At 39.3% G+C, this 15026-nt stretch overlaps 1 protein-coding gene across 13 annotated transcripts in view; it reads left to right on the top strand.

Annotated features, from left to right (window-relative positions):
* The first annotated feature begins 11147 nt into the window (after positions 1 to 11147).
* RNF111 (ring finger protein 111) overlaps positions 11148 to 15026 on the top strand; it is a 97626-nt gene continuing 93747 nt past the window's right edge. For 4 of the 13 annotated variants that reach the window (XM_082733738.1, XM_082733730.1, XM_082733729.1 and 1 more), the window contains exon 1: positions 11161 to 11550. The gene's annotated coding sequence lies outside the window, so the exon portion shown is untranslated. Of the gene's footprint in view, positions 11551 to 11608; positions 11890 to 15026 lie in introns of those variants that run through there. The other 9 variants (XM_082733737.1, XM_082733735.1, XM_082733728.1 and 6 more) reach the window with 5 other exon arrangements.

Below are 15026 nucleotides of genomic sequence, written 5' to 3'. Positions count from 1 at the left end.
TGAAAACTCTCATATACTGTTGAAAGGAATGTAAAATTGTGCAGACACTGTGGAAAACAGTTTGATGGTGTTTCAAAAACCTAATCATAAGGACACCTGGGTGGTCCAGTGGGTTAAGTATCCAACTCTTGATCTCAGCTCAGGTCTTAATCTCAGGGTCATGAGTTCAAGCCCCACACTGGGCTCCACTCTGGGCGTGGAGCCTTCTATATAAAACAAAAACCAAAAAAATAAACATTTGGAGCACCTGGGTATCTCAATTGGTTAGGTGTCTGGCTCTTGATCTCAGCTGAGGTCTCCATCTCAGGGTCAGGAGTGCAAGTCCCACATTGGGCTCCATGCTGAACATGGAGCCTACATTAAAAAAAAGAAGAACAAAAACCAAAAAGGTAATCATATAATTACTTATGACTAGTATATACCTCAACAAATTGAAAACAGGGACTCAAAACAACTACATGTAAATGAGTGTTCTTAACAGTATTATCCGCAATAGCTAAAAGGTGGAAATGATCTATCAAGAGATGAATAAGGGGGACCTGGCTGGCTCAGTTGTTAGGCATCTGCCTTCAGCTTGTGTCATGATCCCAGGGTTCTGGGATTGAGCCCCTCATCAGGCTCCCTGCTTGATGGGAAGCCTTCTTCTCTCTCCCCGACTTTCCCTGCTTTGTTCCTTCTCTTGCTGTGTCTCTCTCTGTCAAATAAGTAAATAAATCTTTTTTAAAAAAGAGATGAATAAGTAATTTTAGAATTTTGTAACTCTTCTTCAGTTCTGGGGATTTCTTATCATTTCTTTCATAATTTCTTCTCTCTCTATTCTTTGTTCTCCCTTCCTGGGACTTCTAGTAGATATTTTACTTCTAGATTTGGTCCTCTATAACTCATCTTTTCTTTTGTGTTTCTTTTCCTTTCTATCTTATATCCTGGAAAATTTTCTTGCCTTTATCTTTCAACTTTTCTGTTGAATTTTAGTTTGAAAAATGATCATTTTAATTTCTAAGAATTCTTTCCTGCTTTTTAAAGAAATAACATTCCTTTCCTCTTATAAGGATGCAGTATCATTTTTAATTTCTGAAGATATGAGGGGTTTAAAATATATTCTCCCTTGTTTGTTCAATTGTATCTACTCTCTATAGTCATTTAAAAAAATGTTCTTCTTGGTCTCTTTCGTGTTACAGGTTTCTCAAATATCTGACATATCTTCGTTGTAAATAAATATTTTTAAGGGGTGCCTGGGCTGCTCAGTGGGTTGAGCCTTTGCTCAACCACAGGGCTCAGGTCGTGATCTTGGGATCCTGGGATCGAGCCCGGCATCAGGCTCTCTGCATGGTGGAGAGCCTGCTTCCTCCTCTGTCTCTGCCTACTTGTGATCTCTCTCTGTCAAATAAATAAATAAAATCTTAAATAAATAAATAAATACTTTTAAATGATGTACTACATTAAAACTAATGTGAAGTCTGTGTGAAAGGGTGATATGTCCTGCCAGACAGCTGTGGGCAGGTGGGGCCTGTAAGGATTTGAATGTGAAGTATTTGGTGTAGTTTTTTTTTTTTTTCATACCAGCTGCTCTACTCTAGTTCCTCTCAACCAGTTCAATCTGTTTCTTTTCAGAAGTCCCTATCGTTTTTAATTTAAAGGCTTACATGCCATATATTCTTTACATGGTGAAGAGAGGTGTGGAAAGTTTTGACCATGCCACATGTAGACTTACAATGAATCTCTCTCTCTCTCTTTAAAGATCTTATTTTTAAGTAATCTATACATCCAATGTGCGGCTTAAACTCAATTCCTAGATGAAGTCTCATGCTCTACCAGCTGAGCCGGCCGGGCGCCACTAGTTGAATAATTTTTTAAATAAATTTTTCTGTTTGAAGATTATCTTAAATGTACATGTTTGAGAAAAAATGTTAGAACTTTAGGTGGTCTGAAAAATGAACTTAATGTTGAGATGTTTAAGAAATTTTTATTCAGCAGGTGGCACTATTTCCTAGTTTAACTCAATCCTGAATTAGTGTTTGAAGTGTTCAGAGTAGAAGGATTTTATTTATCTTTATAATCCAGATAAAATAAAAGTTTCAGAGTTTGGTCATAATCAACTTTGACCAATTTATATTTTCTGAACTTTTTGAGCAAATTTCAAAGTAAGATATTAAACTAAAATCTCAAAATAATTTTTTCAATGTTCTTAAATGGTTGTGTAAAAATGACTTAGGCTGTAGCAAAATGTAAAAATAATTAAAATCTTACCAGAAGCACTGAGTACTAAAAGTCATCTTTATTACAACTTTAGTATATCTGACTAAAGTCAGAATGAAGTTGTTGAATATTTTAAAAATCTCCTTTCATTACATGGGCAGTTTTATTTAATTCCTTTTTTCTTCTGTGTATTTCCTTCTGAATACTACCCCATTATATCTGTATTTCAAGTGTACTGTATAATCTATAATCGAAACACAGTCTCTGTTTGCAATCCCTTAACCCAAAACAATAGTCAAGATACACATTAGGCAGTTAAACGAATACCAGTATGGTTTCAGGAAACATTTCCTGTTTAAGGAAAACAATATGACCTATGAGTAGCAAGCAAGTACATAGAAACATCTTTACTTCCCGTTCTGAAATTGCAAATAATTTGCCAGTATCTAAATCACACATAAGGGGCACCTGGGTGGCTCAGTGGGTTAAGCCTCTGCCTTCAGCTTAGGTCATGATCCTGGGGTCCTGGGAGTTCAGCATTGGGCTCTCTGCTCACCAGGGAGCCTGCTTCCCTTCCTCTCTCTCTGCCTGCCTCTCTGCCTACCTATGATCTCTGTCTGTCAAATAAATAAATAAATAAATAATTTTTTTTTTGAGAGTGAGAGAGATAGAGAGAGACCACAGTAGGCAGAGAGACAGGTAGAGGGGGGGGGGCGGGAAGCAGGCTTCCCGTTGAGCAGAGAGCTGGACGTGGGGATCATGACCTGAGCCGAAAGCACAGGCTTTAACCCACTGAGCCATCCAGGCGCCCCGAAATAAAATCTTTTTTTTTAAAAATCACACTTGAAACTGTAATATTCACAAGGTTTGTATAAATCTTACTAGGTCTGAAGCAAACCATAAAATGTTAGAGCTCTGATGCTGAAGATTATGTAACCTAAACCTTTTTTTTTTTAAGTTTTTTTTTAATTTACTCATTCAACAGAGAGAGAGAGAGATATCACAAGTAGGAAGAGAGGCAGGCAGAGAGAGAGAGGAGGAAGCAGGCTCCCCACTGTGCAGAGAGCCGGATGCGGGGCTCCATCCCACCTCCCTGGGATCATGACCTGAGCCGAAGGCAGAGTCTTAACCCACTGAGCCACCCAGGCACCCCTGAAACCTAAACTTTTTAATGATCAGAAACTTGTGAATTTTTTTTATTGCTAACAGAAGAGAGTACTTCAGAAATTATGGATTTTAAGAACAGCACTGCAAAAGAATTCCAAAAAGAGTTAAAACAACTTAATATAAAATTTTACCAATAAACCTTTTACCAACCTTGACTAAGAATATGAAAATACTGGTAACTGACAGAGTAAAATATTTCTGAGAGCAGTTGTCAATCAATCCAAACAACTCAGTTGTGACACTAGGGTTATATGACCATGGTGAGTGGTGGCTTTCTCTTTCATTTTCCTCGAGTTTTTTTTTTTTTCCATTTTCCTCGAGTTTTATTTGAAAATATACTTCATAGAAGCATGGCCTCAGACATTTGGACAGATGGCCAGAAATATTTCAGGATACTTGAAGTTTCAAATGCTTGTCTACAAAATTTCAGGCATTCTATTTTTCCTTGCTAGTCTATAATTTGTCATCTCACTCACTCTTTTAGAAACTGAGCTACGTGGATAGTATGAATGCTTGATAATTCAAATTTATCTTGAAGGTGGCATTCCAAAAGCGGTCAAAGAAACTTTAAAAATTATAAAAAGTCATCAAAATTATACTCTTTTGATGTTATCCCCCACCATATAACTCCTCAATTTTTCAGTCTATAATTCAAAACAGTTTCAACAGATTAAAAAATGACTTCAGAGTAGTTTAGTAGTAGGAAAGAAGTGCTGTCTCTAATGATTCTTCTGTTTCTCTGTTTTTCTGCCTCTGTATGTATAATAAAGATGATAATCTTCAAATAAACAGTCTGTGTTTGTAATTTTATAAGCTAAAATTAAGTTTTATATATAATGCTTTAATAAGGTCCTGTGTTGCCTCAACTAAATCAGCGGTGCTGTAGAATCTATAAAATTTTCTTTCCAGTTTCAAGGTTCAGAGATATCTTCGTACATTAATTGGAGAATAAAATGTTGCAAATCACTAAGAGCTCTGACTAGTGCATCTCTTAGGTCCTTTAATTCTTTGTAAACCTTTTCATCTGGGGAAATAGTTCAGTAAATATTTTCAGCAAGTTCCCAAGGTCTCCCTATCTCATTACATTAAATCTCCAAACTTTGCTGCATTTTCTTTCAAAGAATTCGCAAAGCTGACCCACAATCTGTTACTCTCACTTGCAAACTTGTATGTAATTGTGAAGTATGCAGTCGTTGGTGGGTATGCCAGTTTTTCCCCCTGACTTTGGTCACACACACAAAAAAATTGTAGAATTTTTCCTTTTTCCATTTATTGTAGGTGACCCATTAATTCAGCTTTCCTTTCTTTTGTTTTTTCAGCTCAGTATTTCCATGTTTAGAGCAAGCTTCTCAAATCCCTGCCTACCACATAGTTAGGCACTGCTGACCCATATATGCAGATTAATTTGGTAGATATTATTTTGCACAGTTTCAGGCAGGCAGAATTTGATTTGAACTATATGTTGGGTGGTGTGATCTTTCCACAGGGGAGTAAAATTAATGTTTGGAACCATTCAAGTGATTCAATTAAGATTAAGGATTTCTGGTTTCTTAGTGGCAAAATTGAGACTAGAACCCCAACCCAATCTCCTTATTTCATAAATTCAATAAATATTGATTCAGCAATATTTTTCTACTGAAGGGAGGAGGAATTTTTTTTTTTTTTTGGTTTTTTGGAAAATACAGGTGTGTATAAATATAACACTTCGAATGGAAGTGTACACAAAGATTGAAGAGAGTACAGAGGTAGGAGTGATGATTAGCTCTATTGTGAGAATGGGGAAGCAAGGTAAGGAAACGCTTCATGGAAGAGGGCTTTGAGGAAAGGATAAGAGTTTGCTAAATAGGTAAAGCAGGAGGGAGGGATATGGAGGAGAGGGGGAGGATATTTTGAGACAGAAGGAATAGGAGGTGCCAAGGCAGGTAGATATTGTAATAGTGTATTTCTTCTGGAGAACTACAAGTAGTTTGAGAAGTTTGGTCAAATCTAAGCAGGGGCAAGCAGTAGGATGGTGGGAACGGGTGGTGTGAAGTAACTCTGGAAATTCTGAATTTTGAAGAGCTCTAGTTGCCAAGCTAAGGACTTGGGACTTCATTGTGAAGGTGATGGAACACCCTTGAGGGACTTTAAGCAACTTAGTGTCTCAATCAGTTTCTTTTATTTTTATTTTTTATTTAAAGATTTTATTTATTTATTTGACAGAGAGAAATCACAAGTAGATGGAGAGGCAGGCAGAGAGAGCGAGAGAGGGAAGCAGGCTCCCTGCCGAGCAGAGAGCCCGATGCGGGACTCGATCCCAGGACCCTGAGATCATGACCTGAGCCGAAGGCAGCGGCTTAACCCACTGAGCCACCCAGGCGCCCCCAGTTTCTTTTATTTTTTTTATTTTTTTATTTTAAAGATTTTATTTATTTATTTGACGGAGAGAAATCACAAGTAGTCGGAGAGGCAGGCAGAGAGAGAGAGAGGGAAGCAGGCTCCCTGCTGAGCAGAGAGCCCGATGCGGGACTCGATCCCAGGACCCTGAGACCATGACCTGAGCCGAAGGCAGCGGCTTAACCACTGAGCCACCCAGGCGCCCCCAGTTTCTTTTATTTTTTAAAGAAGATTTTATTTATTTATTTGACAGAGAGAGAGAGGCAGACAGAGGGAGAGGGAGAAGCAGACACCCCACTAAGCAGAGAGCTTGATGTAGAGCTAGATCCCAGGACCCTGGAATCAAGAACCAAGCCGAAAGCAAATGCTTGACTGATTGAGCCACCTAGGCACCCCTGAATCAGTTTCTGCCGTATTCTGATAGTGGTTCGATGTTACACTAGAAGTAGTATGATAATGGTGGTTGGAACAGAAGCATAGAAAACAGGAAATTGTATGTAATTCAGGTGAGAGATCTCTCCCACCCCTATAATCTACCATTGCTTCTGTAAATACAACTTCATGGCACTTGGTCCTCTCAGTCACACCCCCTTTCTGCTCTTCACTTCCTGCCTTTGATCTGTAGTTTGGCTACTGTCCGCCATGCCATCATGATAGTGACTACTCTGATTTTTTTTTAAGATTTTATTTATTTGTCAGAGAGAGAGAGCACACACAAGCAGGGGGCAGAGGGAGAAGCAGGCTCCCCACTAAGCAGGACCCCGGGATCATGACCTAAGCCAAAGGCAGATGCCCAAGCAGCTAAGCCACCCAGGCCATCCACTATTCTGATTTTTAAAAATCTCTCTTTTCTTTTTTTTTAAAGGTTTTATTTATTTATTTGACAGAGATTACAAGTAGGCAGAGAGGCAGGCAGGGAGAGAGAGGAGGAAGCAGGCTCTCCACAGAGCAGAGAGCCTGATGTGGGGCTCGATCCTAGGACTCTGGGATCATGACCTGAGCCGAAAGCAGAGGCTTTAGCCCACTGAGCCACCCAGGCACCCCTAAAATCTCTCTTTTCTAAGATTTTTTTTAAAGATTTTATTTATTTATTTGACAGAGATCACAAGTAGGCAGAGAGCAGGCAGAGAGAGAGAGAGAAGCAGGCTCCCTGCTGAGCAGAGAGCCCGATATGGGACTCGATCCCAGGACCCTGAGATCATGACCTGAGCCGAAGGCAGTGGCTTAACCCACTGAGCCACCCAGGCGCCCTCTCTTTTCTAATTACTCTTCACCCAGCCATTTCCAAACCTGATATCTTAGAAGATGGCCTTACCTCATGTTTCACAGAGAAATCAAGATCATTCAATGAGCAAACCCTTGACTTGCCCCCCAGAAGCCAACAAATTTTGTTCATTTCTGCAATCCTTTCTTCCCTCTCCTTATTTGTTTTGGTGAAATGAGTATCTCTTCTATCCAAGGCTACTTCTTCTATCTGAGCTTTGAATCCCACTTCCTCTGTCTCCCTAGAGCATCCCTATATTTTCCGGTATCTTTCATTTCGTTTTTTCTGCTGCTCTCTCCACTTCAGCATACTGAAAGAATTCAAGTCTTCCCTTTCTTGACTCCATATCCTGCTAAAATATATGTCTATCTTTCTTTTTCCATTTACTACCATTTTCATAAAATAGTATTGGGCCTTGTCTAAGTACATTAATGGTTCAATCCATTCTAGACCAGGACTTAGCTGGAATATTACTGGCATTTTGAGCGAGATATTACTTTGTTGTAGGAGCTGTCCTGTGCATTACAGAATGGTTAGCAATGTCCATGGCCTCTAAATGTTGATATCAATAACATCTTCCCAGTCACAACAATCAAAGTTATCTCGGGATATTGTCAAATGATCCTTGGGGGTTCTAATCAACACTGTTGAGAACCTCTATTCTAAAATGTATATCAGTTGCTGAAACTGGTCTTGTTTACAGGTCTCCTTATTGCTGGACTTATGGAAATTTCTTATCCTTGATCACCCACATCATTACTGAAACTTTTTTCTCACATGGCCTGTTACCTCTCTCTTTGGGTTTTCCTCCCTCTACTCTGGTGCATCCTTGTCCTTCTGGGACTTTTCTTCATTCTTCAACTCTTAAAATATTAGCCTTTGTCAGGTATCTGTCTCCTTTCATTTATATACTGGGTAGCCTCACCAAAATTATTGCTTCAGCTATTAAAAGTTAATCCCTGTCAAATCCCTGTCTTTAGCACAGACCTCTCCTGAGATCCAAACCCATTTATTCAGCACTTTACTGAAATCTCCACTTTGGCTAAATGTTAGATACCTCGAACTCAACTTGCTCAATAAAGAAGCAATCATTTCCTTATGATCTTCTCCTTCATCCCTTCTCCAAAGCATAAACCTGTGTCTTTTTCCTGAATGGCACTTCCACCCAACCACTTACCATAAATTTGGAAGCATTTGAGATTCTCCTTCTCCTTTACTTCCTATATCCATTTAGTTACTTAGTCTTCTTCTTGTATCTATCCCTTCCTTCTCATTCTCGTTTCCATTACTCTCATCACTTTTTACCTGCCATTAGCCCTGGTCTTCATTCCTCTGTTTTTGCCTCTTTCCAATCCACCCTCTACTCTGCTTATATAATGCTGTATCTAATAGTCATCTGATTGTTTTTTTCTCTGGTTGGTTTCCCTTTATGGCTTCCCATAGTCTTAAGCATTAAAGAGTTAAAACTCCTGATCCTAGCAAAAACAACCATACGTAATCCATTTCTTTTTTTTTTTTTTTAAGTTTTTGTTTTTTGACAGAGACACAGCAAAAGAGGGAACACAAGCAAGGGGAGTGGGAGAGGGAAAGCAGGGTTCCCACTGAGCAGTGAGCCCTATGTGGGGCTCAATCCCAGGGCCCTGGGATCATGACCTGAGCTGAAGGCAGACGCCTAATGACTGAGCCACCCAGGCTCCCCCGTAACCCATTTCTTTCTACGTTTCTTTCCTCATCTCTGAATAGTTTCTCTGCATGACACATTTAGTAGATCCTACTAGAGAATTTGCTTCATGCTGTTTCTGTACCTTAGCATGTATTAATCTTTCTGCCTGGAATGTCCTCTCTATTTGCTTAATTTAACTGTTTTCATTTATGTTGCAAAATTTAGTTTAAACATCACTTCCTCTTGGGTTGACTATGGTGTTCCATCTTTGTGTTCTTAGAGCACTATTACACCATCCTGTCCCTTCCACATTATAGTGTAAATAATAGCTTTGTTTTCTGGGTCTTGGAAAAGACTGCAAGTAAGACAGTGATCATGTATTTGGTGTGTGCCCTTAGAATACAATGTCTGCTTGAAACTAAAGATACTAAAGACCTGGACTGGTGTAGAGTATTGAGAGGAATGGGTCCATTTTAAATATTTGAGATATTACAGAGACAGAATTAGAACGACTTACTGATTAGAGATAGGGAGGAAGAGAGAATAGTCAAAGATGACTTTTGGGTTTCTAGTTAGTTAACTTGGTCTTATTGACTGAGACAGGGAAGACTGAAATGTATGTCATGTAAATACAATACAACTACATTTATTTATTTAATTTTTCAACATGATGTGTTAGAGATGACTGTGGTACATTAAAGTGGAAATGACACATCAAGTAAAATAGCTGTATGGATCTAGATCAGTAGCACTGTCCAAAAGAAATATAATGTGAGCTACAAATGTAACTTTGAAAGTTATAATAGTTATATTTTAAAAAAGCAAAAAAAGAACAGGTAAATTAACTTTAATAGTTTATTTTATTTAACCCCAGCATTTCTCAACTGTACTATTAACATTTTAAGCCAGGGAAATTCTTTGTTGTGGAGGGCTGACCTGTGCATTGAAGGATGTTTAGCATTCTTCATTGGCGAAGTGTTGGGTCTGCGCAGCACAGAAACGCCCACACTTTCGGGGAAGAGATGTCTTGGTCTCTTGTTAGTAGATGTGAGTAGTCATCCTTCCCTGAAGTTGTGAACACCAAAAATGTCTCCAGATACTGCTAAGCAACCCAAAGTGGGGACACAAAACTGTACCAGATTGAGAACCGCTGATTTACCTCAATATATCCAAAATATCATGTCAACATTTAATGAGTATTAAAAATTATTCAAATTTTTATAAATTTTTTATATTGTATCTTTGAATTGCATAGATATTTTTCACTTGCAGCACTTCTCAATGTGTACTAGCCACATGTCAAGTGCTCAATAGCTACATGTGGGTCGTGTCTACCATTTTGAAGAACATAGGTCAATAGCTTGAGGAAAAAGGTTAGGTCTGGAAATGTAGTTCTGGAAATACATAACATTGAGAAGTCAGGGGTCAATAACAATTGAAATCATGGCAGTAGATAAGATGGTTCAGGCAAAATTTTATACTTAGAGACAGAAAATAGGAGGATTGAGAAAATTTCCTAGTGCAATGCTCTACCAGTTTTCCCACACAATCTGCAATCCTTTCTGGTTTATTATTATTATTTTAAAATATTTTCTTCACAGAACAATAGGGAGAATATGAGTGAACAAAAGAAAGCATATTGAAAATGATAGTTGATGACAAAGGAAGGAAATTAATGTTTATTGAACATTTAATTGGAAATAAATGTTTCCATTTATACACTTATTTTATAAACTTAATCTCAGAAAAACCCTTTGAGGTAAATGTTATCTCAATTTATAAAGAAGGAAACAATTTTTTTGGTTTAAGATACACTTTTATTTTTAAGGTTGTATAATTGACATTTAATTTTTTGGGAAAGATTTATAAAGGTCTAATAAATCAGACTGCTGTTTATTGGCATCATCCGGATTTGAAAGGGAGTCTGTATGACTGATTCGAAAGTCTGCATTCTCCTTGCCTGCATCCACCAAGGCACATAATGAAGTATTTGCTATCTCCTTATTTTTCATAAAATAATTAAGAAGGGGTATGTGATTGTGCAGTCACTTCCCAGGATATCTATTACTACCTTTGATGTGGTGCTGGAAGCAAATTCACTTTGAGAGCGGAGTGCTGTGATCTTTATATCATTAGCAAGTATGATTTGGGTATCATTTTCTTGTCAAAGACGGTAAACCGTGATGTTTTTGTTCAATTGTACCATAACTATAATCAATAATTCTGTGGCTAGGTGTATTTTTTTAAGTTACGAAGAAATAAGCCAAGAAATAGTGTATTGCGTAAATGTAGAACACAGTCAGCAAGGAAAACAAAATAATGAGCTGTATTAAACCGTTCTGCTTCGCTAATAGACTTCATAAAGCGAATACAAAGGGGGAGGGCTGGGTAAGAAGGGGCGGGACATTGAGAAACAAGAAGCTGAGCAGGCGCAGAAACAGATGGAGGCGTGAACGCTCCTGCGCTCTCACTTTCCGAACTGTCGTAAAGACTCTGAGTGTCGTGCTCGCTCGGTAGAGGAGGGATTGGTTAGGCGGCGGCAGCGGCAGCGGCGGCAGGAGAACAGCAGCAGTGGCGGCGACGGTGGCGAGGTGTTGGGTCTGCGCAGCACAGAAACGCCCACACTTTCGGGGAAGGAGCTCTTGTGGGGTCAAATCAGGCATTCTGAACCCAAGCCGTGTGAACTGGGCCGAACCAGGCGCTGCCGCTTGTACGGTTTGGTGGCGGTGACAGACGTAGCTCTTGACTATAGGGGCCTATTAGGCCGAGATCTGGGGCGCAGATCACTGGCTCTCGACGCATCCTCTTCCCTTCTTCCATCTCCTGTCTTCCTTCCTGGGCCAGTTTTTCCCGGACTCTGGGAAGAGGGTAGCTAATGACTAAGGTGAGGGGACTAGGGGGGAGGGGATCGATTGGAAGCCGCGCGTGCGCGCAACGGGGGAGGGGCCGGCCTGGAGGGGAGAAAGAGGAAGGGCTGCGGCCGCGGAAGGCTGGGGTCGGCGACCGGCCGGTTACCGCTGGCTCCTCAGTGATTTAGGGTCTGGGTCTCCGCAGTAGAATTAATTGTGTTTGAGCAAAGCGTTCGTCTACAGACACACCCACACCCCACAGTAAAGGAGTGTGGGTGAGGGGATTTCTTTCCCTCTTTGGACTCTCCCGGGAGTCTAGGAAGGGGGCTGAGGACTGAGGCGTGGGAGTGCGATTTGACAATGGAGGGATGAAGGTAACCCGCACCCGGGGTGTTGGAGGGCGCTAAGTCAGCCCTGACGGTTAGGGAGTTGCCTTCTTATGTGTTCAGGGAAACGTCCGCGGAAGAGCAGAAATACAGACGCGTCAGATTTTTGTGTAGAGTTGGTTTGTTGGTCGTTAAGAAAGAACCTCAGTATTTTATTATTGTCCTTAAATAATTTGTCAGAGTCAGGGGCAAGGCTGTAGTGGAAATGTCTGTTCAGTTCTGTGGAAACAGAGGTTTGTCACGATAGTTTTCAAATAGGTTATAATAGATCTTTACAGATACTTCTTAACACAAATCTGAGTTTTAGCGCTTAAAAAAAAAAAATACCGGGAAGTATAGGGTATTCTTTTAATTTGTTCATGTTGGTACTGTGAGGCGACTCCTTTGTATTGTGTGCTTTCTGTTTCTTGATTTATGTGGAGTATGAATTTAGAACTCTTTGGAGTGGTAAGATGCCAGCTGACATAGACTTCATTTTACAGTTCTTTTAGCTTTTGAACCTGACTTAGTCCAAAGTTTATTTCACTTGGTATTTTTATGTTTAATTTTTTTGGTTTAGGGTCCTTTTCAACCAGAAAGAACAGCCTGGGGAAAAGATAAGCTAAGGTTCCATTTCCTCCCCTGTGTGTGTGTGTGTGTGTGTGTGTGTGAGAGAGAGAGAGAGAGAGAGAGAGAGAGAGATTGCTTTCAAATGTTAGAATGTGATTTCGATATTACATAGAAGTTCTCTAATATTAGTTTTAGCTTTATTGTGGTGAAGATCTACATGTAGATAGTTTGTTACTACTGTGTGGCTTTTAGTAAAAATTTTCATGTCAATATAAACTATGTTGCTTTTCATATTAACAGTAGTCTTTGGTTGCCTTTGTGAGACAAAACAGGATGAGAAGCAGCCCTCTTACTCTGAAATCTTTTAATTTTTTTTTTAAGCCTTTAATTATTTTACTTTTGCTCTCCTCTTGTCATTTAACCTTGGGCAAATGACATCTTTCTCCTGCTCATTTGTTTGCTGTTTAAGATTCAGAATAGTATTCTAAAAACTGGTGAGGGTGTTTGTGAATTGGTCTGAACAATATTACAGAAAAAACCGGGAAGAGTGGAGACTCTCCTTGTTTGCAGAGGTACTGCATCTTGTATGTGTGGCTCTTTCTGTTACTTTTTTCCTGTTGGTGCTTGTTGGTCACTTGCATGTTCTTTCACTGGAGTTTTTTTTTTTTTTTTTTTTTAAAGATTTTATTTATTTATCAGAGAGAGAGGGGAGAGAGAACGAGCACAGGCAGACAGAATGGCAGGCAGAGGCAGAGGGAGAAGCAGGCTCCCTGCTGAGCAAGGAGCCCGACGTGGGACTCCATCCCAGGATGCTGGGATCATTACCTGAGCCGAAGGCAGCTGCTTAACCAACTGAGCCACCCAGGCATCCCTGGAGTTGGTTTTTGAAGAAAGATGTTATCAAAATAATTTTATTGTGGTGAAAAGTCTATCATAGTGGAGGTCACCCCTTGACAAATTTTATTTCAGTACTTTATTTCTACAGATAAAATTGAGAAATACCTATACCTGTGTATAAAATAAGAGAATAATAGTTTACATGCTTAGAATAAAGGAATGGTCAGCAGGTATTTTCATTATAAAATTTAAAGTGGGATTAAAAACTGATGTAATCAAGCTAATTAGATTTTTTGAGACGTTTTATTATTTTTCCAAAGAGGGGTTTCTGTAACATGGTTTTCTTAGAGCATAGTTGTATGCATCCTGTTTGACTTTCCCCCTCTGAGCTAGGGGGAAAAAAAGAAGTGACAGTGGGAAAAAAAGAAGTGACAGTATGAAAAATGATAGTGATTAAATATGTTAGTAGCTTGACATTAACATTCTAGGATGACATTATCCCGTGGAAGAGTCCCTAGTTTGGAGATCTGAATTTTTTTTTTTTTAAGATTTTATTTATTTATTTGACAGAGATCACAAGTAGGCAGAGAGGCAGGCAGAGAGGAGGAAACAGGCTCCCTGCTGAGCAGAGAGCCCGATGTGGGACTTGATCCCAGGACCCTGGGATCATGACCTGAGCTGAAGGCAGACAGAGGCTTAACCCACTGAGCCACCCAGGTGCTCTGGAGATCTGAATTTTATATCTAGCATTGCTTGCTGTTCATTAGATTTGTGACGTTACTGGTAATCATCCTTAGCTTTAGATCCTCTCAATTGTTAAATGAGAAGTGTAGGATGGTTTTCTTGTTTTCTCTAGATCCCAAATTCAATGGTTTATATTTTTGATTAGGTGCTTTTGGTACCTATTGGTGTATTCATCATGATCCAGTTCCCAAAAAGAAGTGCTATACTGAGTTAAATTCCTTCCTATTTATATTAGGGGAGGGGAAACTATGATAAAGCCATTTTTATTATTCTAGATGTGCTTCTGTCCCATTATAGATACTATATGTGATTTAATAGCTCTCATATTATACAGAAAGCTGAAACTTGATTTTACTTCTGGTAATGCTTTTTAAATCATCCTGAATAACTTTTCTTCCAGAAACCTGTAATTATTGGTCAAAGTCCAGAATTGCATTTGCATGCCTTACACCTCTGTTCTTTCTTTCCTGCATCCCACTGATTCTTGGTAACAGCTGGCCCAGGTTTCTACAGGTATGCAGCTCATAACCATTACATGTGGAGTGGTCTACAGGTGTTTAAAAACAAATACTAAGTTGAACTTACATTTTAAGTGGAGGTGCTGCATTATTATTTAGTTACACAGTATGTATTTATTGAATGTCTCATGTTCTCAGCATTGTTCTTGGTCTTCAGTGAAGAATGCACTCTGCCTTCAGGGAGTGGACATTCTACTGGGGGAAACATAATAAACAATAGTTTGAGTTAGTGCTGAGTGCCATGAAGAAAAGAGGACCATGTAACATGTAATGATGAATGGAGATTGAGCTCTACTGTGAATTAAATGGTTAGGGAGGGCCCAACTTCTTTTTAGAGGTGATAATTTGATTTGTGATCAGTAACTAGAAAGAATCAGCTATACTGGTAATCTGGAGGAATCATGCAAACAAAAGGAACAGCAAGTACGTTAGGTTGTGTTTAATTTCAGAGAATTTACAGGTGTAAACTGGTTTGTG

Source organism: Mustela nivalis, assembly GCF_964662115.1.
Source record: "Mustela nivalis genome assembly, chromosome: 6".
Lineage (NCBI taxonomy): Eukaryota > Metazoa > Chordata > Mammalia > Carnivora > Mustelidae > Mustela > Mustela nivalis.
The sequence above is the reverse complement of the archived record's forward strand: the minus strand, read 5'-3'. Positions and strand labels throughout refer to the sequence as shown.